Source organism: Nasonia vitripennis, assembly GCF_009193385.2.
Source record: "Nasonia vitripennis strain AsymCx chromosome 4 unlocalized genomic scaffold, Nvit_psr_1.1 chr4_random0010, whole genome shotgun sequence".
NCBI classification, from domain to species: domain Eukaryota; kingdom Metazoa; phylum Arthropoda; class Insecta; order Hymenoptera; family Pteromalidae; genus Nasonia; species Nasonia vitripennis.
Genome location: NW_022279646.1, coordinates 344702 through 368785, shown reverse-complemented (window position 1 = coordinate 368785; position 24084 = coordinate 344702). Strand labels below are relative to the sequence as shown.

The 24084-nt window shown below is 39.1% G+C and overlaps 1 protein-coding gene across 11 annotated transcripts in view; it reads right to left on the bottom strand.

Moving 5' to 3' along the window:
• The window catches only part of LOC100679452 (ubiquinol-cytochrome-c reductase complex assembly factor 1), a 147789-nt gene that overhangs the window by 64217 nt on the left and 59488 nt on the right, over window positions 1–24084 (bottom strand). The gene's annotated exons all lie outside the window — the stretch shown is intronic.

The window sequence follows — 24084 nt, the reverse complement described above, 5'->3', positions numbered from 1 at the left end:
ATTGCAGAAAAATATGTAGAAGATGTTTATGTGACATGTTACTGAAAAAAAGTAATACGCATTATTTTCTGTCATGCCACCCGTTTTTTCTTTTTGCAACCACAGGGTGGCACAATCACTTCCCAAACAGCCTCAGTCTTAGTAGTAATGTACCGTTGAAAGCGCGCGAAGGTTTAGAACAGCCAATTACTTGACAAAATGCAGCTTTTGTACACGCAATTGCCATCCTAAGTGCATGACTATCGTTCAAAAAACGAGCAATAAAAACTTCTTGGAATGTTCCTCCTGCTTTAACCTTCGGAAAAGAAATAACAGCGGCTTGACGTTGATAGAAAATTAGCTCCGAAGTAGCGAGCAGACAACGAAGAGGAGACGCGCGATGAAACACAGAAACATGAAAGAAAGAAGCACAGCAGAATGCTGTATCTCTTTCAGTTGAGCTGCAAAAAAACCTCCACTGTTGCAAACATGCACACTGCGAATGCATGCGCTGGAATGACTGCCATCTTACTGGAGGTACTATCTGTAATGCAGGGGCTCAAGAATACTTCCTGCTCGAAAAACACTTACGATATCATCAGTCAAATTTGCCAGTTAAGAAGCTAAGCTGGCGGACCTAAGAGTAGCATCGACAAATGACAAGTTCACGGATATCGCTGAGCGGGTTCTACAAATGAAAGAGCGGATGAACGGCCTTACAGATATAAATAATAATAGAGATATTAGTAATAGGATAAGTGATGAAATTGTAAATAGTAGAACCGCTAGCGACATCTACTATTACATTAAAGTGCTTAATGATCCCATGTGCCGTGAAGCCTTTCATATCTTTTCTCAATAACTGACATATTTGTATCTATTAGTATAATTCTTATCTCATTTGAATTTTTTTGAAGTCCTATAAACTGTGTAACAACATAGACTCAAGAGTAACAATTTCAGACCCGTCTCAACGATCGCCAAAGCGAACAGCGCCCATCGATACACGGGTAGCGACCACCAAGCTATCGTGTATCGACTCCAGCTGACCAACAGAAGATCCGGGGCAAAGCTGCGAGCTGTGAAGAAGAGGTGGTCACCAGCTTCCTTTGACCGAGAAGTGTTCATCTGCTCCCTGGAGGGAGCAGTGGTGGAAGGGACACCCTCCGAGAAAGCCCGAGACCTCGCGACGGCCATAACAGCGGCCTGCAATGCGTCCATGGCCACAAAATCAAACTCCCGTGGCCGACCACCAGTCTATTGGTGGTCAGAGGAAATCGTAGAGTTGCGCCGCGAGTGTCTGCGGGCCAGAAGGCTGCACCAGAGAGCCAGGAATAGGCCGCGGTTTGAGGAGCTGACCGCGGAATATGAGGCTAAACGGAAGAGGCTCAAAGCTGCCATCAAGGCTGCGAAGAGAAAGTGCTTGCGCGACTTCCGTGAGGAAGTAGAAAACAACCACTGGGGCAGGCCGTACAAAACGGTCATGATCAAGATCAACTCCAGGAGTGCGGCAACGCCAACCTGCCCCGACTTCCTCAACAGGGTCGTTCGCCACCTTTTCCCACAACAACGGGAAAGGGCACCAGATACGGGCCTGATAGTAGCGGACGGTGCAGCCGAGCCGCCAGACGTATCAGAAACCGAGTTGAGGATGGCTGCTCAGAAGATAATCCCCAGAAAAGCCCCAGGGCCGGACGATATACCTGGCCTGGCAGTCAAGACCGCAGCGTTGGAGGTTGCTAGCCTTTTAGAAACACCTTCAACGCATGCTTAAAGGAAGGATGCTTCCCGGATCAGTGGAAGGTACAAAGGTTGGTACTCCTACCGAAGGAAAGTAAACCCCCGGAGGAGCCATCCTCTTTCCGACCACTTTGTATGCTGGATATATCCGGGAAGCTATTTGAGCGGATAATAAGAGCCAGGCTGGAGGCAGCCATCCTATCGGAAAGAGATCTTTCCGAAAACCAGTTCGGCTTTCGGAAGGGTCGCTCAACCATCGACGCCATAAGCCGAGTTGTCAAGCTCGCCACCAACGCCATTGGTGGCAGTAGAAGTGCCAGACGCATGTGCGCAGTCATTGCCCTGGACATCAGGAACGCCTTCAGCTCGGTTAGATGGGACAGCATCATGCTGTCCCTAGAACATCTCAAGGTGCCGCTCTACTTACGAAGAGTCGTTTCGAGCTACCTGAGGGACCGGATCCTGCTCTACGACACCGATGCAAGTGTGCGCTCATACAATATTACTGGAGGCGCACCACAGGGTTCGGTCCTGGGGCCGCTGTTCTGGAACGTCGTGTACGACGGTCTGTTAAGACAGCGGCTCCCCCAGGGGGTTTTCAATGGTGGCTTTTGCCGACGACTTAGCTCTTGTCGTCATTGCGAAGAGCGTTGAGAAGGTGCAATACCTCGGAGACGTCTCCATTGAGGTAGTAGCGGATTGGCTGAGCGACCATGGATTAAGTTTGGCGGCAGAAAAGACGGAAGCGGTGCTCATCTCTCACACGAAGAAGAGGAGTAACAAGGAAGTCCGATCGGTAGACTCCATCCGATATCTTGGGGTCACGCCAGACGCGCGACTATAGTTCAAAGAACATCTTCAGAACGCAGGCTTAAAGGCAACAAAGGTAGCTCGTGCGCTCGCTTGCATCATGCCCAATATCGGGGGACCAAAACAGCCTCGAAGGTCCCTCCTCGCATCGGTGGTAAGCTCCGTCATTTTATACGGAGCCCCAATCTGGGCTGATGCATTGATGAGGAATGCGAGCTTTGGAGCTCCCTGTCGGCGGGCCTGCAGGTTCGCCGCGCTACGCGTGGCCCGAGCCTACCGCACCGTGTCGGATGCCGCTCTCTCGGCAGTCGCTGGTCTACCTCCCATCGACCTCCTAGCATTCGAGAGAGCTGAAAAATATGGTGAAGCGTCGCGTACAGAACGAGAAGAACAGGACAACTTGGGCTCAAGATGAGCCGTCAACACATATCGGCAGTGGCAGCAACGGTGGGATTCAGCCAGCGAGGGTCGCTGGACCCACCGCATCATCCCGGACATCAGCAGGTGGTCGAGCAGGAAACACGGCTTCGTCACGTTTCATCTCACCCAAGTGCTAACCGGATACGGATGCTTCCGCAGCTACCTGTATCGTATTAAAGTGTACAGGAGCGCGGAGTGTCCTATATGCCCTGGAGTAGACGAAGACGTGGAGCACGTCGTATTCCATTGCCCAATATTCCTGGAAGAACGACAGCAATTCCAGGAGTATTGAAACGGCCCTTTAACACCCGAGGGCCTAGGTGCGTGCTTGCTCGAGTCGCAGAGTGGGTGGGATGCCGTGGTTACCCTCGCCACTAACATCATCGAGCGGCTGAATCTCATCAGAAGAGAAGAAGAAAGAAGAGGAAACGTCGGCAATAACACCAGCCAGACATAAAGTGTGACGACCCAGACGAGGCATGACTGCCCCCCCCCCCCCCCCCCCGAAGTAAAGCTTTACGGTAGCTTCCGGGGGGGAGTAACAGTCGTATGGAGGAACCCTGCCGGTGCGATCTGGCAGGGGGTTTTTAGTGGGTATTCCTGTCCCATACTTCGTGCGTAAAGGCATTTTTACCCCTCTGCCCAATGAAAAAAAAAACACACACACACATACACCCAGCGCTCGGGTACACAGGGGAGGGAAACCCAGACAACCCCAAGCCTCAGATCCCGGAAGGCGGGTACATCGGAGGAAGTCCCAACTACTCCACAGGTTAGAAGTAGAGGAAACAAAGGAGCAGATAATCAAGCTGAAAAGACAGTGTGACAGAATGTCGTCACAAGAAAGTCAGAGAAAAAGGAGAAAAAGACGAGCAAAGAGGATAAAAGTGTCCCGGGCGTTGCAAACCAGAACAGGGCCAGCAAGAATGGACAGAAGCGGGCAAGACCTCTCAGACCGGATGCTTTAATCATCAAGGCTGCAGAAGGAAAGAGCTATGCAGACATTTTGTCCAAAATGAAAGCGACTCCGTCACTTAACACACTGGGAAATAGCGTAAATAAAATACGCAAAACAGTTGCAGGCGATCTTCTGATAGAGCTTTAACGCACAGAAGAAGTCAAAACCTTGGACTTCCAAGAAGCAGTTAAAGCGGTACTAGTAGAAGGCGCCACAATAAAAGCACTCCAGGAAGAAGAAATCATTGAAGTCAGAGATCTGGACATGCATACCTCAAAAGAGGAGGTACTAGAAGTACTACAGAAGGAAATTGGCGAAGAGAACATCATAGAAGTCTCTACGATAAGATCTCTTCGAAAGACGTATGGTGACACGCAAATTGCAGTGATACCGGTACCAGCTTAGATAGCGGCTAAGATCACTAAGCTACAGAAGATCAGAATAAGATGGGTCATCTGTAGAATCCGGGTGGCTAACCACGAAAACGAGCCGCTTAGATGTTATAAATGTCTAGATTTTGGCCATATCGGTAGAAAGTGCACAGTAACTGAAGACAGAAGTAAGCTTTGCTTTAAATGTGGAAAAGATGAGCACAAAGCAAAGAAGTATGTGAACCAACCTAACTGTGTACTCTGCAAAGGAGGCACAGGGGGGAAGAGTGACCACGCAGCTGGTAGCTATGCATGCCCAGTTTACCGAGCTGCAGTAGAAGCCACTGACAGACGAAGAAAATGAAAATAGTGCAGTTGAATATGAATCACTGTGCGACTGCACAGGACCTACTACACACTTACAGATGCTATGCTTTACCCAACACGTCAATAGAACAATTCAGACAACTGTTGGACTAGGCAGTAGAGTGGGGCAGCCAAAGGACGAAAGAAAGAGAACAAGGTCTATTGGAAACATTCCCCTCCTTAACTTGGTCTTAGTTAACCAGGGATGTTCTTACACATTTCAAAGAGGAGACGCAGAGTCTATCATAGATCTCACGTTTGTCAGCATCTGCCTGATTGGCTCAGTTAGATCGTAGATGGTGAGCGATCATTACACAAACAGTGACCACCAAGCGATAATAATGGAAACGGAAATATCAAAACGTAGATCCAACGGGAGGGCAACGACAAAAAGAGTCGGCTGAAAAACGAAGGATTATGATAAGGAGACATTCCTGCTGGCTCTAGAAGAAATACAGCTGTCTGGATCTGCGAATGATAAGGTCGAGCAGGTAATGGGAAATATCACCCGAGCCTGCGATGTAATGATGCCAAGGAAGGCTTCCAACGCTATGTTGGTAAAGTCCTATGCACGTAAGCTGTCAACAGTTTATAGGAGAAGTGCATTGCAAGTCGCTTCTGCCTACCGAACAGTATCAGAAGATGCAGTGTGCGTTATCTCAATTATGCCGCCTATTGACCTTCTAGCAACAGAACGAAAAAATATATACGAAGAAAACCGGCGTGGTGACAATACTCAGGAGGACGTTTGGAAATCTGCAATGGAACAAACCGTAGCTGAGTGGCAAAGACGATGGGACTCCAGTGGAAATGGGCGGTGGACGCACCGCCTCATACCATGTATTGTTGGCTGGACCAATAGACGACACGGGGAAGTGAATTACTACCTTACGCAGTTTTTCAGCGGACATGGGTGCTTTCGAGCCTACCTACACCGCTTCAAGATAGAGGATAATCCAAATTGTCCAGTATATTTGGAAACAAACGAAGATGCAGAACATGTCTTCTGCAACTGTTCGCGATACGAAATGGAACGAGAAGGACTCGAGCGGCACCTTCGGCTAGGGTGACCCCTGAGTCAATGATGACAGCTATGCTAGCGTTGAAAGATGGCTTGTGCGCAGTAACCAACTAATAAGGACTATTATCAAGAAGGTTAGAAATGACGAAGAGAATAGAAGGGAAGAACGTGGCGAAACAGCTGAGTAAAACTGTTGCTAGTCGAAGGCCACTAGGTAATAGATACAAAACGCTCCTCGGACTGATGCAAAGGAACGTAGGTCACAGAGTTGAGCTTTCACTCCCCTGCCCGATGCAGAGGAACGTAGGAGCTAGGGTTAAGTCTGTCCAGAGGATGGCCGGTCGATGCTGCTCGAAGTAGACGGCATGGACGATGCAGTGAAACGCTCATCACTTTTTCTTACTGGTCCTTGGTACTTTTTTAATATTAGATTTTAATAAAAGGAATAATAAGTCTAATATTTATTAGAAAAAGTAATAAACATTTGCAAATCTGAACCGTGGATCCGAATTCAGATTTGGAATAAATCGATTTACTTTAAATTATTATTTAACGAATAATATAAAAAAAAATTGACTTTAAATGAATTAAATAATAATAATAATAGTAGGTCCGGGATTGTGGGTAATGGGTATGCAACGCAATAATTATAAACTCTTGTTTATATTTAAAATAGTGTGTATATTAACAAAAATAATTTAACATAAGAATAATGCCTATTATTGCTATTATTCTCTTTAAATCAGATTTAGTTACAATTTTGTTTATTTTTTGATGAAGACTTCTGTTATGCGATTATTAAATATTATTAAATTCTACGCTTAATTCTGCAGTAGATTTCTGTATATGTACTAAGGCGCTTAAAAGTGCAGCCAGAGTAGACTAGAGCGCTTAATTGTGCTGCTACTCGTCATTGAACACAGGCCTCGCATGGCCTTTTATAGGGCGCTAAGCGAGCGCTGATCGAGCCGCCGAAAATATTCGCACATTCACACAATCATACTATCATTCATTCATACAAACATACTCGGATGCGCACGACTCGCCGTCGCTCGCTTACGCTCACATATACATATAAATACTGTTACGCAACGCGCTGCTGCTAGTGCTGGCTTGGTAGCTGGAGAGAGAAGGGGGACGCATGCCGTCGCTGCGTTGACTACTGCGTAGCTGCTGGTTTCGTAGGAGGTGAGAAGAGTGGGGACGGCCGAAATATTCCGTGCGCTCGCTGTATAGGCAGAGTCGGATGTTTTTTAGGATTTTTTTATATGTTCTAGGAAGTTACACGCCGGATCGTGTATAGGGCATTACAGCAGAATGAAGAAGACGAGTTTGATCCTGAACCCCTAATCACCTTTCTGAATGGGGGATGTACGGAAATGTCAAACTTCAAAGGAGAAGCCAAAAAAAGGCTAGTTAACGGGCCCTATGGAAGTATTGTTCAACAGTAGTACCTGTAGGGATCCGGTGTCGGAGGGCCACTTGTGCAGAGCTTGCTCTGCCTACGCCACATAAAAAAAACACACACACATCCATACGGACATTTTCTAAAAACACTTTATTTAAACTTCTAACATACCAAAAAATATTTTTCAGAAGTTTTGAACAAAACTCAAAATTTCACTATTACAAAGCTTCCTCTAGGAGGAAGCAAAAAATTAAAGATCTTCAAATTTCAAAGGCCAGAGCAGACTGAGCAATCAAAACAATTTCCTCGGCTATCTATACATATTGGTACGCGTGCGCAGACTGCATTGATAAATATTAGATATGTATATGAATATTATCGTACAAAATTATAATAATTTTTCTGAACTGGACACTTCTAAAGTTCAGGGCAGACTGAGGAATCAAAACCACTTTCCCGGCTATGTATACATATTAGTAGGAATGCGCAGATTGCATTTGTGAATATCTCACACACACACACATGCGTGTGTGTTAAGTGTTAATAAAGTGTAAGTTATATATATATATATATATATATATAACACACACACACACTGCCTTACAAAGTTCAGTCGGCTTTGACACTATGATTTTCTGCGTCAAATACTATATTAGAAAAATATTACACATAAACTTCTAGGAATATTATCATACAAATGTTATATGTGAGAGTCGATGGTTTCGTTCTTCGTGAGGTGTTAAGTTCACGATTGCCGCGAAAATATCGGGGCGATGAAATGAGTACAATAGATTATCGGTAAATGCTTTCGTTTATTAATTGTAATCACAATGTATGGTTTAGTTTTTTTAGATATATATATATATATATATATATATATATATATATTAGCAACATGTAAAGCCTCTTGTATCTTTTTCGTGCAAATAATATAATAGTGCGTAATTATCTAATCACGCGTCGCGAGCTTACGTCACTGACGTAACTGATTGAGGCCTTCGGCGCCCTCGACTCTGACTCGTGCTGAACACCTCACCCACGCTTAACGTAGCTTATTTTCTCCCCTTGTTGCACAATGTACTATTCTTTTTTCATTAATTAAACTACATTTTTTACATAGTTCGAGCACATAAAATCAATTATGATTCAAAAATTGTCAATGTCGAGTCCATTAACTGTGTTTGGTTTGTAATTAAAACTGTTTATAAAACATACATTTTATTTCTAGACCATATTTTAGATACTTCTATTAAGTTTGATTGAAAAATTTTGGTGTTTTAATAAAGTGGTACAACGCTTTAAGTAAAAGAAAATAATTTATTGATGTCAGCACACACTCATTCCGGAAACCTATTAGCAGCCCGTGTCTCACAGCAATCACCAGAACCACTACTACGAGGAGCTACGAATAACTGTTGTCGCTAAGCAGGCTCGGTGCCAACTGGGCGCGATGATTTTCGCTTCTAATAACGTTCGACTCGACGCGCTCGCGAATTGAAACGAATTCTCAGAACTGTGTTTACACACATAGAAGGTATTGTTACCGCGGTGACTCTCTCGACGCACATACACACGTATACACGCAACATAGCAAAAATACGAGGATAAACCTCAACAAAAAAATGTAATGTTTTAATAATATTAACGTTCAACAAAAGTCAACTGTTAGCAGAGTTTGATTTATTTTATATTACAGTGCATGTCAGTAGTTATCCTAGCACTATGGCGAACCTAAACATCGCCATAGTGCTCGGACTCGTCGGAGTCTTGGTGATGTCATACCCGAGGAATGTTTATATGTAATTCATACCCGTTTTCGCTGGAGAGGATGGGAGACAACATAAGAATTAAAGATTTTGAATGTAGTATCACATTTTTTTATATAAAAAACTTTAGATTATTATTAAAATTTTAATGACAATAAATATTATATGAACGAGTAAATGGAAATTGAAAAAAAGGAGAATGGGTTTTTGTATTGATGGTAGATAAATAATAATAAATTCAATTTTTTTTATTTGAAGAATCTATGAAATTGTAAATATGTAATGAAGTAATTTCGTACAGTATATATTGAATCTCATTTTTAATAAGCGTGGTTTGATTTTCAAACTGTTCAGAGCGCGAATCAACACTGTAGACGATACGGGTTACAGAAATTTACATATTGTTTAACAATAGAAGGTGTGTAATGTGTGGCTTGCACCTCGGCCATGTCAAGTCTACTTTTATTTACCATGTATTCTACAATTTTTTGTATCGCAAAGCTTACATTACCCGATATAGCTAATAAACAGTCAAGACGTATATCAATTTATTCATTTAAGCACTCAAATGCCACCTTGTTCAGCACGATATTTCGCCGAAATCTTCTTCTTGCTCTTTTCGCCTGATTGGGTGTACTCTCTTCTCTGATAATAATGGCTTTATCGACCATCCGGTACCACGAATTTTCTGCTTATCCGAATCCTCTGAGACGTCAGAAAAATAATTGGAGATTTCGGCGAAATTGGACTTCAGTTCTTGCCACCCGTCGTATGAGAAAGCGATACCAGTGAAGTCCGAATTTAATAATCGCACCACTGGTTTGAAGTATGGATCGTCCAAGAAATCGTATTCCATACCGACGATAGTCTTTTTGGAATAAGACTTGTTGAGCGGGTAGAAGGCGCAAAACATCTGGCATGATTGTTGGTTAATGGATGCTTCATTTTTTTGTCTTTTTACCTTCCGATCTCACTAATTTACTTGACTGTTCTTGAATGAATGCTGTGCAGCGCTCTGGAGTCGAGCTTTAATATACTCTTGGTCAATGTAAGGCGGAGGTGGAAAGCACAAACGTTTCATAAACAAAGTGAACATTACCAATACATGACAAGTATCAAATTATTCGGAATGTAAGAAAAAGAATACTAGTAGGTTTGTGTTATAACAATAACATTTTAGAGCTACAGCTTTGTAAACATCTGACTATGCAACCGCCGTTTCCAACGAAATCTCTGTCAGCGTTTTTATTGTATTTCATAAACTTTCTAACTATTTTATCATTGTTATTCAAATATCGGAGAAATTATCTAAAAACTTTTTGAAACCTAATCCACTACACATATAATGTAAAAACATAATACAATATTGTCCGCGAACATCAGATGACGCATCCTGCAGGCGAACCGCATTCCAACGAAAATGTATACAATTTTTTCGCAAACGATTGATGTGAGCTAGTACAAACGGTGGCATACTAAAACTATCAAAATACATTGTATTACCCGACTTGTTCACGTGTACAGCAACCCAATGCATCACCGGTTTAGTATGATCGTCAGTGTTTACAACAAACGCAGCCGGTTTAGACTACACACGAGGTATCTGGTACGCAGGAAATACACCTACAGTGTGCGATTGTATGCATGATAGAATTTTGACGGAGAAACGTTCGCTAAAACTACTAATAGGTAGAATATATTATTGATAAAGAATAAATACGTCGCACTTGCTTTTATCCCTAGCAGCCCTCGGTTACGTCCGGAACAATATCCATTAAATCAGCTTCCCATAAATCATCTATGTTTCGAACATTGTAATTGCGTCTAATAAAATAGTGTCTGACAGGTTTGTGTAAATTGTATGCATCTTGACTCAAAATCTGTAACCAGGTACATGTATCTCGAACGGTAGTAAATCGATCAAGGCGTCTAGTGCGCTATTCTTGTCTTGGGCATTCGCGACTATTTCTTTTCTCTGTCGGTTATCTTTCTCTTGACACTCCCGCTCAACCGTTGCCATTTTACAATCTGATCAGGAGTTGCTAAAATTTTTCTCCTTGTTTGTCTCGGTTGCGGTGTACTCGATCCTTCCCCGTCGCTGAGATCTTCGATACTGTTAATGCCAGCGATATTTCCTGCGTTTTGTTGAGGCGATGCATACTCCTCAGCGCCCTCTGAGCTGGATGTCTCGGATGACACTCGAGCAGTATTTTTTAATACACGTCGGTTATTAATCTATTCCCGAGGAACGCATGACTCACGAATCACACGGGCGAACTGTAAATGCCCAGGCAGTGTCGCCGCAGTTTTCCTCTCGCGCATTGCATCATTCACCAGGTCGATAATGTTGGCATTGCGAATTCGCACACCATCAACAGACATCAACCACAGATTCGGTAATGGCGGTATCAGATAGATGTTGCTTTTCCCTTATTTCAGCAGGTGTTGATTCTCCATTCATATCATCATTAAGTTCTCTTACACTTGTACCAGTCACGTTTTTAAAATGTAAATACCGCTGTAAGACCTGACGATACAACGACCATTTTCGCTCTCATCTTTACACGTAGAAGAATTCAGTATTTCATTCATTTCGGCATCAAGCCTACTTAGTGCTGAACCAGGTGTTTGCACAGAATTTAACATTTGACACTCTTGTTGCTGGCCACTGGCAAGCGTAAATTGATGGCGTTTCAAATTTTCTTGTGATAGAAGAACCATTTGTTGGGTGTGCACCATTTTTCACTTGCTAATAAGACTTGCCAACACTGTACCAATGATAGGTGCGAGAAGTGCAGGTAAGAAACCACCACGTTGGACGATAAGTTTTTTCTTTTTGCATAAACTTACACGAGGTTCGGCCAATGTGCGTATTTTATTAACGTATTTGCGCAGTTTCGATTTGTGACTCTTATCGAGAGGTACGTTTCCAACTAGTATATTTAAAGCGCACTCGCGGATATGTCTGACTAGTTTATTATCTGCTTTTTGTAAAAGAGCCTTCTTTTGTTTACTGTTGAGGTGATGAAGAGCCTGAAGAACAATGTCTTCTCTATGACGAAAAGGTTGTTGATGACGAGGAGCCATTACAGAGAAACTATTGGTACTACATCAGATGAGTGACTACCTTTGTATTTCTTTTGCGGTCCGTAGACGTAGTGGAATTCGTCTTCTGGTGAGCGATACAAATGACTTTTTAAAATTGCTCTCTTGGTGCTATCGCAAGATCGATAAATTGTTAAACAGAATTATTTTTGAACACGTGTTCACGAATACTACATTGATCACACCTGATAGATATATCGTCAATCTCCAAACAATACGTACACGATTGTTGCACAACACATAAATTTGGTACATGGATTATTTTATTCTTGTCTCCAAGCACCTCTGATGTTTGTTGAGTCTCAAAATCATAGAAGAGAAATAACACTCTTTCTGGAGTTTCCTTCGATTTTAAAGGACGTACGTAGCACATATGATTCACAAGCAGATTTAATTTACATGTTGAGCAAAAATATACCCCACATTCATGCTCTTTACCTTTGTTTAGACGTACAGTTTTAAAACAAGATTGACAAAATTTTATTTTCTCACAGACACTGCTATTTTTGTGAAATGATCCTTTTCTTAGATGATTTTCAAAACAAGAATTGCCGAAAAATGGTCAGATGCAAACAGCGCATGTCCTCAAATTTTTGGTCATATCGCATGATGGTATCGTCGTACATTTGTAACATTTATTAGAACATCTATGATCTTCAGCGAGCCAATAACTTCTACTACAGGGTATACACTATCCGTTACTCCCACAAGCTCCAATCAAATTAAGGATTGGTTGATAATGCTTGGATCGCTCATAATACATTATTCTTAATGTATGTACAATACGACCGTGTTATCGGTTGCCGTTGTAAAGAGGTGAATGTCCTCGCCCAAAGGTCGAAAAATTATAGACAACCCACTTCCTTCAGGTGATATCTGTACATTCGATGATTCTAAAAGTTTTTCTGCAGCTCTTTTTTGAACTCTTCCACGATTTTGACGTATTAAGTTCCAATAATCATGCAAGTTACCTGTACGTATTTGACCTCTTACTGCATAAGCATAAGCTGCAACAAAACTACGTGGTAGGCATAGATTGTCATCAATTCTTATACAGAGGATTATATTTAAATCGTTTGCACTTTGCACAGTATTGAACAACATTTCCCAAAGATCATCAGCGTGAAAATTTTGGATCAGTCTAAATGAAAGCCATAGTGGTCCATGTTTGAAATTTTCAGAATTTAACGTTATACCTATAAAATCAGAAGGTCTACCTCTGTCGCAAAGCTGACGATGAAAATTACGCATACATCTCTCCAGCCAATCATAAACATTTGCGTCTGTTGGTGGTTGTGAAATGGTACCTTGAATCTCCCTTACTTCGTATCCGAATCGACGATAATGACGTACTGATTCTCTTTCTATAATAAATCGGGGCTCCGATCCTTCACCATGCTTTTGATTTCTCGAGTATTATATTTGTAAATATATAATTTATGACTGTGATCCTACCGTTGGAACCATCTTCGAGAGATGCATCCGTATCGCTAAACTAGGTCCCATTTATTTCTTCCTCTAGGGCTACATCATTGTTTGGCATGAGCGGTCCTAAATCTTAAAGTATTGATTTAGGACCATTTAAATTCACATTATGCTATTTTTTATAACACATTCAATACTTACAATTACGTATAAACTTAAGTATTGAGATGAGATTGTATACAAAATAAAGAAACCATCACGTATACACAATTCATTCGATACCTACTTTGCGATTGTTGATCTTTTTGATGATTAGCATCGAAGATAGTTGAAGATGGCCCAGGTTCTGCATCTAAAATAAATAGTATTAAAAAAACGTATATGAAAAAAATATCGATAAATACTTACAATCACTTTGATGCTGTATAGATAAGTCGGATTGAGGGTGATTAATTTGTTCAATATCGGGGATAATTCAAGATGACTCTGGTTCTACAACGAAAGGATTTGGATGTGCCATAAAAAAAAATACTCATAACACATGCAATACTTACGAGTATTCTGGTCGAGGTGTGACTGATCCATTTGTTCAATATCGGGGATAATTAAAGATGACTCTGGTTCTACAATTAAACTATTAGGATGTGTCAGAATAATTTAAAATAAACAAATATTCATAACACATACAATACTTAGAGTATTCTGTTGCTGTATCGACGGGTTAGGCAACGTTTCATTTGCGTATTCACAACGATTAATAAAATCATCACCTTCGTGATCGTCCAGCATATAATTTATTACTATAAGTAATAAATTTTATCAATTATATGTGAAAATAAATTTTATAATTGATAATGTTTGAGTACTTACAATGGCGTCTGATCAACTCGGCAGCTAGAGGGTCTTGATGATCGTTTCGTTGTCTGACAGTCTGTACAACAATGGTGAGCACATCCTTGTTGTGAAAGAGACCTATATTAAACATCTACCGAACTGTTGCTATACGACAATGTAGTAGTAAAAAATGCAATTTTTTACTACTACAGACAGAGCTACACATTGTACGAATGTGTGCTTCGCGAGCGTTTTCAATACGCAAAACGGATCGCAAGACTTTCACTAAGTGACTCGGTGTAGCTCGAAACATTATGGCACAGACTGATTTAGACCGTCAAGTCTAAAACACACTGGCGAATCGCTGGTAAAAGCTCTCCTTAAATACTGACTGTGTTGTTATTCGCTGTAGTGTTGGGGGTAAATCCTCAGCAAAATCAAAGCTACGGAGAATTTCTTTAAAATGTTTTGGCAACATATTTAATTTCACCCTAGCATCGTTATGTGATACGAAAAAATTCTTTCGTGTCATGTAATAGAAGCTAAATCTTTAAATTCTATTAAATTATGCAAAAAATTCAAACTAATTCTCGCTAAGGTTATAGATACTTTGCTTATTGCGTGAAAGTTCACGTTTCACCTTGTTCCGGACGTAACCGAGGGTGCTAGGGATAAAAACAAGTGCGACGTATTTATTCTTTATCAATAATATATTCTACCTATTAGTAGTTTTAGCGAACGTTTCTCCATCATTTGTCTCTCATATGCGCGAATCGACATGGCGATTCGTGGCTTCAGGCCAATACGGTTAGGAGTGGTTTTATAATCATTCCTAGACTGCCACGACCTCAGTAGGGAGTTTACTCCACGGATTTTGAAGGTCACTTTCGCGGAGAGGCTAAAGGGCCGATCTGTGACTGCCAGGCCAGAGAGTCGAGTGGCGAGCGGCGGTCGCGCGGGCACAGGACTGCGTGTGTATAGCTATAGATATAGAGGAACGCGCACAATGCTTCGAGTCCCTTCGGTAGTCCTCAGGAAAGCGTCTTTGTTTTAGTGGGCCCGAGTGTTCGGCGGCGTTTAATGAGTAGAGCGTCAGTTCTCGGCGACAACTTGTGAGAGCAGCTCACACAAGGACCTGATCGCTAGGAGATTTCAATAAAGTGATAATATCTGATCAACAATGATTTCACAGTAGTCTTGTCCCATGCAACCTAGAGGGTGACGGAAAAAATTCTTTCACGTAATACAGTAGCAGCTACATCTTGGATTCCTTCTAATTCTGCAAAAAAGTTTGGTTTTCGAAAATGATATTTAATAGCACTCGCATAATATCGTCTTTCTGTCAGATAGCGTAAAATATCACATGTTTCCAGTGACGAATCTTGGCTTATCTGTGTTATCTGACACTATACACAGATTTCAATTCATAAAAAAGAAAAAGCGCAACACTCATGCGAGGGTATGTCGTTTAAGCAGAAAAGTGATCTGGATGTTATGTGATACGTGATAGCGGACGTACTTTCCATAACCAGGGAGGCATCTTTGAGACATCAGTCTCAAAGATGAGCAACCAGACGAAAACGTTGGCGAGCCAACACCTCAAGAAGTACCCGTTTTAGAAAAGACTGTGATATCCAATAATTCTTCCGAAAAATTTATCCAATGTAGTGATTGAATTGCTATTATGGTAGGATCATTACCACTACTACAGCTTTACGCGGTCAAGTTTTGAAGAAGCTAAAAACTACTTCTGCCTGCAAAATGTGGCTGAAAACTGATTTTTACGGTCAACACAGGGAACAGCTGTGGTTGACCGAAAATCGAATAAACCAACCCATGTTATTGTATACTATACAGAGAAAAAGGGGTACATTCTATCCTTAAATTACAAACGTCAAATAGAGCGACAACGTGATAAGCGTTTTATATATCGTTAGGAGTAAAGTGATAAAAAACGTAGACACGTGTCGGCTACTTAATAACTTGGACGTGTTGTTTGTGTGTGTGTGTCTGACTCAGTCACGCTTGTATGGTAACCGATCCTGCGGTATGCCGATAAGCGTAGTCCTAGGGATGAGCGCTGCAACATCGTCTCAGTCCGTCACGAAGTCTACGAGAGTGCACAGCTTCGTAGCTGATTAGTTATACTCAACATTTTTTTTTTTAAACGACTTTTATACGAAATAATTTCATTAATGCCAAACAAAATTTGTTGAAAAAATAAATCATCTATTTTTCATTTTGCGTTTTATGTGGATAAGATGGTCCCTATCGGTAACCTAAGATCTCATAAAAATAGAAGACAAACATTGTCTATCTTGAAGCGGTGTAACTAGGCTCGAAAGCACCCATGTTCGCTCAAAAACTGCGTAAAGTAGTAATTCACTTCCCCGTTTCGTCTTTTGGTCCAGTAAACAATTCTTGGTATGAGGCATTATATACGTCCATCCTCCCTTTTCACTGGAGTCCCATCGTCTTTGCCAATCAGCTGGAGTTTCTTCCTTCGCGGATTTCCAAACTTTCTTTTGAGTATTGTCACCACGCCGGCTTCGTATATATTCTTTCGTTCTGTTGCTAGAAGGTCAATAGGCGTCATACTTGAGATAACGCACACTGCATCTTCTGATACTGTTCGGTTGGCAGAAACAACCCGCAATGCACTTCTCCTATAAACTGTTGACAGCTTACGTGCATAAGACTTTACCAACATAGCGTTTGCCCATATTGGGGCACCGTATAACATAATTGATGTAGTTACACTGGCTAGGAGTAACCTTCGACCTTGATCTGATGCACGTGAGATTGGCATCAGAATGCTGATAGTGAAAAAAGAACCATCTTTGTAAGCTAAGGAGCAGTCGCCGTTGCCTCATTCATCTGCTGCATGCGAGGCTGACTTCTTCTGCTCAGCTGATGTAGAAATGACAAAAATAAAACGTGAAATGTTTTTGGAAACTCAGGAGGAAGAGTTGGAAAACTTTTATTTAAGATACTCATCAGAGGAAGAGAATGATGAGGCTCACTGCCAAATAGAATTTGAGAGCGTTATAAAAATAGAACACTGCTCGAAGGACAAAAACGTCGACGTTTCAAATTAAAAAAATTACTAAAATCAGTGTAGTTTTTAAGTATTAGTTTTTTAAAAGCATATAAGTGTAGTTTTAAGTGACAATTAAAAATTAAGGTAAATATTAGTAATAAGCCAATTTACTCGGAGTATAAAAAAAGGTTAAAATTTACAATTTATATTCCATAATTTTTGTATTTATATTGTCAGATTTAAAATTAAACGACTGATTAAGAGTTAGAAAGACAGAGAGAAAGAAAGATAGATAGATAGACAGGGCTTTATTCGCCTTCACGACAAAATAGTAAATACATGACAGATTCATAATATATAGATTACACAGAATACACAAATAAATAAAATACATAGAAAAATACACGCAAAGAGAGGGCGAGAGAGAGAGAGGGGAGAGAGAGAGAGAGAAAGAGAGAGAGAGAGAGAGGGAGAGAGTGAACGAGAGAGAGAGAGAGAGAGAGAGAGAGAGAGAGAGAGAGAGAGAGAGAGTATACTATGTATTGCTGTGACGTACGCTACATCAGCTGACACCGTTTCAGCTTCTTAAACAGATTCATAACACTAGCAAGCACACAGCTGTGCTACGATCTCTCTTTTGCAAGTATTATTATAATTATTGGACAGTTATAAATAGTCACAACAAATGACGTCGTCGCTGTCGCATCCTTATTTTTTACATTGTTTACAAGATAGCTTAATTATTTATTTACAAGATAAGCTATCTCAATTGTTTATTTACATGATAAGCTACGTTAATTTTTTACACAGTAAAGGTCAAGGTCGCATACCAATAATTATAATACATGTATTTGTTTATAGTATACAAAACGTTAACATGTATCTTAACGGTTTGTTTACTATAAACAAAATATGTATTAATAATTATTGGTATGCAACCCTTACCTTGTGAACAAATAGTATAGCTTATCTTGTAAATAAACAATTAAGGTAGCTTATATTGTAAACAATTAAGATATCTTATCTTATAAATAAACAATCAAGATACCTTATATCGTAAATAAACAATTAAGATACCTTATCTTATCTTAATGGTTTATTTACATGATAAGATAAGGATGCGCCAGTGATGACGTCATTTGTTGTGTCTCGCCATAACTCCCTATATACTACTATCGTACGATGGAATTTTAGGAATTAAATTACTCAGAGAAGGTAAGTAACGTTTAGATGAAGGATATTTGGAGATAAACGACATAAAATTGAAACTACAAAGTGAACCAATTAAGAAGATATACAAAGAAAATATAAAACAAGAATCAGTATATAAGAGTGGCAGTAAATAACGATCAAAAGAAATTTCTCAATAAAATTTTAAAAGCAATCATTGATGAAAATCATATATATGAAGGTTTAAAAGAAAATAAGTGTAGCAATAGTATGAAAATAGATGTAAAAAAAATATAACTCATCAAGGTAATAACAAAGCAGTATAAATGATAGGCAGAAAGTTCCGACAATCCCTAGTGGAAAAAAAATGTAATAAATTCTAATAAATTGTAATAAAACGTAAAAAATGTAAGAAAATGTAAGAAACTATACCTTTTGTTGGATTTCGGACCTTTTTTCTCATAAGTTTTTGTACACTTTCTTACATTTTCAGATTTGTTAATTTTTTTTTACATTTTATTACATATGTTATTTTACCGCCTTAGATAGTCAATATATTTTTTTAATTATTAATTTTATAATAAAATGTAACAATGCATAAGAAAATGTAAGAAAAACTAAAAGGATGTAAGCAGAAGTAAGAAAATAAAAAAGTCGCCATTTTCTTATATAATATTACGCTTACAGACAATTGTTTACATTTTTTAATACTTTTTTATGTATTGTTTTATTTGTTGTTTCAAAGAAGAGACCCCCATGAAATCCTGGATCAATGGATTTGTAATAAATTGTAATAAAACGTCACAAAATGTAATAAAATGTAGCAAACTATAATAAAACGTAAAAAAGGTCCGAAATCCAACAAAAACGTACAAAATGGTACGATTTGTTACATTTTCTTATATTTTATTACATTTTTTATTTCCACTAGGGATACAAAAGATCTGGAAGAAAATGAAATAGTGATAGAAAATACTTTTTATGATGATGTGAAAACAGTCCTGAATACAATAACTAAAGAATATGAAGTGAGTAATGATACTCAGGCGGGAATAATAAATAAAAATAGTGAAAATAAAAACAAGCTAAAAATTTGTAGAGAATTTTTGGAAACCTATAATAAGAATATAGAAAATTTCATATATAACATTAACGTAGGATTGCAAGAGGAGCAAAACTCACAAAAAATCAATGCTGAAGTAAAAGAATGTGTTTTTAAGGATATAGCATTCGATATTGACTATGTTTCTAAAGGGGCTCAGTTAGTGGACGAACTAGGCATAGATAAGAGTTTCATTTTCCATATAGAAGCAATCGATGCATTAGAGACAACTCAACAAGGAAAACTTAAGAAACCTAGCAGGCTGGAAGTATTACGAAAGTAATTACAGATGAAAAATGATAGTAAAAAGAATCAAGAAAGAATCGAACGAATCAAAAATAAATATCCAAATGTATTCTAGATTGAAGAAGATGAATTGGGAACGTGTAACATAGAACAACATGAAATAAATTTAACGGCACATAAACCTATTTATGTAAAGCAGTTTCCATTAGTACACAAAAAGAAAGGGATTGTCATCAGTGAAACAAAGAAATTAGTCATAAATGAAGCAATTAAAAATACAAAAAGACTATTCAACGCACCTGCATTAGTCGTGCCAAAGAAAGAACTCGTAACAGGAGAAAAGAGATACAGGTTAGTGATTAACTACAGGGCACTAAATAAGGTCATTATAGTAGACCCTTATTTACTTCCAAATCTCTCTTTATTATAAAAAAAGTTTCGCCACCGCCGTCGGTTCAGAAATTTTTCCCTCTAATTTTCCCCCTTAATTCTCCCCCTAAATTTCCCCAGCGGCTTTGAAAGTTAAGTACGCGCGTCCAAGTGTGTTTAACTCTTTTACCCTCCCCTGCGCCCATATAAACCTTATTATTATGATCATTGTGTGTATCCGAAAAAAACCCCTAAAAGAAATAGGTCCAACTTCTATTTTGACATAGAACTTTTCACATAGATCCTATAATTTTCCCTATCATTTTTCCTTACAGAGATATAGGATGAAATCCAATGTTTAAACAAAATCATAACAATGATAAAAATGTATCTCCTTTGCAATATTATTCGTGTCGATTAGCTTATAGGCTTATGTCAAAATGTAGTCCTATTTTATATTGTGGAAGATTAACTTAATAATATATTATTATATTCAAGCCATTTTAGAATATTGTAGACTGAATTTTTAAGATATAATCAGAAAAAATTACGTGTATAATGTTATCGAGGTCTTGTTGATCACGTAACAAAAAGTGCGCTGAACAATAATAAAAATTTTGTAAATAACGAAAGATTAGGTAATTTGTTTGTTTTGCCATCAACGTATATATTCATTTCTACTAGGGTTGATAATCACCCTATGGTACCATATTGGGAATTGACATAGAAGTAGAGTTAATAAATTTAGATAACCAACAAGGCAAATTTTTATTATTTAAACAATGTTTTACAAAATAATTACACCGGCACACAAAATAAAAAAAGTTGTCTGCGCGAGAAATCAGACCTATCTATCTTTATGTTTTTCGGGTCGCTAAATTCGAATATAAGGTCAGTTAGGCCCCATCACGTCAGGGTCAAGGGCAGTTGGAGGTCACATTAAGAAGAAAAGGTTGAAAAAAATTAAAATGCCATATATTATGTTTTTTTGGTCGCTGAATCCAAATCCGGAATCAGTTTGGCCCCATCTCGTCAGTTTCAAGGACAGTTCAAGGTCAAACTGAGAAGAAATGGTTAAAAGAAATAAAAATGCCATTCATTTATGTTTTTTTGGTCGCTGAATCTGAATCTGGGGTCAGTTTTACCCGATCACGTCAGGTTCAAGGTCAGTTCGAGGTCAAATTGGAAGTAACGGTTAAAAAATTAAAATGCCATATATTTATGTTTATTTGGTCGCTGAATCCAAATCCGGGATCAGTTTGGCCCCATCTCGTCAGGTTCAAGGTCAGTTCAAGGTAAAACTGAGAAGAAATGGTTAAAACAAATAAAAATGCCATTCATTTATGTGTTTTTGATCGCTGAATCCGAATCCGGGGTCAGTTTTAACCGATCACGTTAGGTACAAGGTCAGTTCGAGGTCAAATTGGGAAGTAACGGTTAAAAAAATTAAAATGCCATATATTTATGTTTATTTAGTCGCTGAATCCAAATCCGGAATCAGTTTGGCCCCATCTCGTCAGGTTCAAGGTCAGTTCAAGGTCAAACTGAGAAGAAATGGTTAAAAGAAATAAAAATGCCATTCATTTATGTTTTTTTGGGCGCTGAATCTGAATCTGGGGTCAGTTTTACCCGATCACGTCAGGTTCAAGGTCAGTTCGAGGTCAAATTGGAAGTAACGGTAAAAGATTAAAATGCCATATATTTATGTTTATTTGGTCGCTGAATCCAAATCCGGGATCAGTTTGGCCCCATCTCGTCAGGTTCAAGGTCAGTTCAAGGTAAAACTGAGAAAAAATGGTTAAAAGAAATAAAAATGCCATACATTTATGTTTTTTTGGTCGCTGAATCCGAATCCGGGGTCAGTTTTAACCGATCACGTCAGGTTCAAGGTCAGTTCGAGGTCAAATTGGGAAGTAACGGTTAAAAAAATTAAAATGCCATATATTTATGTTTATTTGGTCGCTGAATCCAAATCCGGAATCAGTTTGGCCCCATCACGTCAGGGTCAAGGACAGTTCAAGGTCAAACTGAGAAGAAACAGTTTAAACCGATTAAAATATCATATCAAAACTTGGTATTGAAGTAGCCAATCAAAATGTAAACTGGGTGCCACAAAAAGTTTGCAGTAGATCTTATACGATGGTAACACGCTGGGAAAGAGATAAAACAGAAAGAAACTTGAAATTTACAAAACCAATGATATGGTCTTCTCCAACGTGTCAAAATGACTGCTATTTTTGTATGACTAATACCAAAGGTTTTAACACGGCTACTAAATCTAAAATTGTATACGCAGACGTTTCTTCAGTAGTGAAACCTGTGAGAATAGAAGTCAGGAATAAAACTGTTAGTATCGAACCCATGGATGTGGACCGCTCATGCGAAGTAGAAGAAATGCAAGTTGATGAGTCCTGTGACGAAGAAGGTTCTGAGGTTGAAGAAGAATCTGACGAAGAATCCTCAAACGAAGAATACCTGGCGGCTAGTACAAGAAAAGCTCCAGAAACCTTTAACCAATAAGAGTTAAGTGATCTTATTCGAAATTTAGGATTACCTAAAGATGGAGGAGAATATCTAGCGTCATTTCTTAAAACGAAAAATCTGTTAGCAAAAGGAACAACGGCCTCTTTTTATCGAGATAGAGAAAAAGAATTTAGGAATTTTTTTACGAACGCTGAAGAGAATTCGTTGTTATATTGTATAGATGTTAAAGGTTTAGTCGATGCAATAAAACCGAATACGTATAAAGACGAGGAATGGAGACTTTTTATTGATTCGTCAAAACGAAGTCTGAAAGCTGTTCTGCTTCATAACGGAAACAGGTTTGCATCCATTCCCATAGCTCACTCGACTAAGCTGAAAGAGACTTATGAAAATTTAGAAATTGTATTGGAAAAAATAAAGTACTTGGAACATCAATGGAAAATTTGTGGTGATCTTAAAATTGCAACCATGATCTTAGGACAACAATCAGGTTTTACTAAAAATCCCTGCTTCTTGTGTTTATGGGATAGTAGAGACAGGGTAAATCACTACGTTAAGAAAGTATGGCCAACTAGAACACATTTTGAACCAGGATCGAGGAACATTATACGTACGCCATTGATTGACCCATCAAACTATCTGCTACCACCACTTCATATCAAACTTGGCCTCATGAAGCAGTTCGTCAAAGCTCTGGATAAAGATGGCGATTGTTTCCAGTATTTGGGAGAAAAGTTTCCCGCAATAAGTGAAGCTAAATTAAAAGAAGGTATTTTTGATGGTCCTCAAATTCGTACTCTATTTGAAGACGAAACATTTATCACAAAAATGAACGACACAGAAAAAGCTGCATGGCAAAGTTTTAAAACTGTTCGTGAGAACATTTTAGGAAATAAAAAGAGTGAGAACTATCAGGAACTAATTGAACAAATGTTGGAGAATTTCAAAAATTTGGGTTGCTTGATGAGTTATAAAATGCATTTCTTACATTCCCATCTTGATTACTTCCCACTTAATCTAGGAGATGTCAGTGAAGAACAGGGAGAACGATTTCATCAAGATATAAGTGTAATGGAGAATCGATACCAAGGAAGATGGAAAGTCAACATGATGGCAGATTTTTGCTGGACACTGAAGAGAGACATTAAAACAAATATCAAAAAGAGAAAAAGAAACCCATTGCATAGGTCATTTGAAGTAAAAAGAGTTCGTTACAAGAGAAAAAAGTAGTAAAGAAAGACATCGAGAGTTACTAAGCTAGTGGAAAAAAAGCAAAATAAGAAAAATATATAAACGAAAGCAACTTTTCTCTGTACACAAGGAAGATATTATGTGATTAAATAAGATTTTTTACAATTTTTCGGTATCTTTTTCCATTTTTGGAAAGTTTTTATATGACATTTTAATCGGTTTAAACTGTTTCTTCTCAGTTTGACCTTGAACTGACCTTGAACCTGACGAGATGGGGCC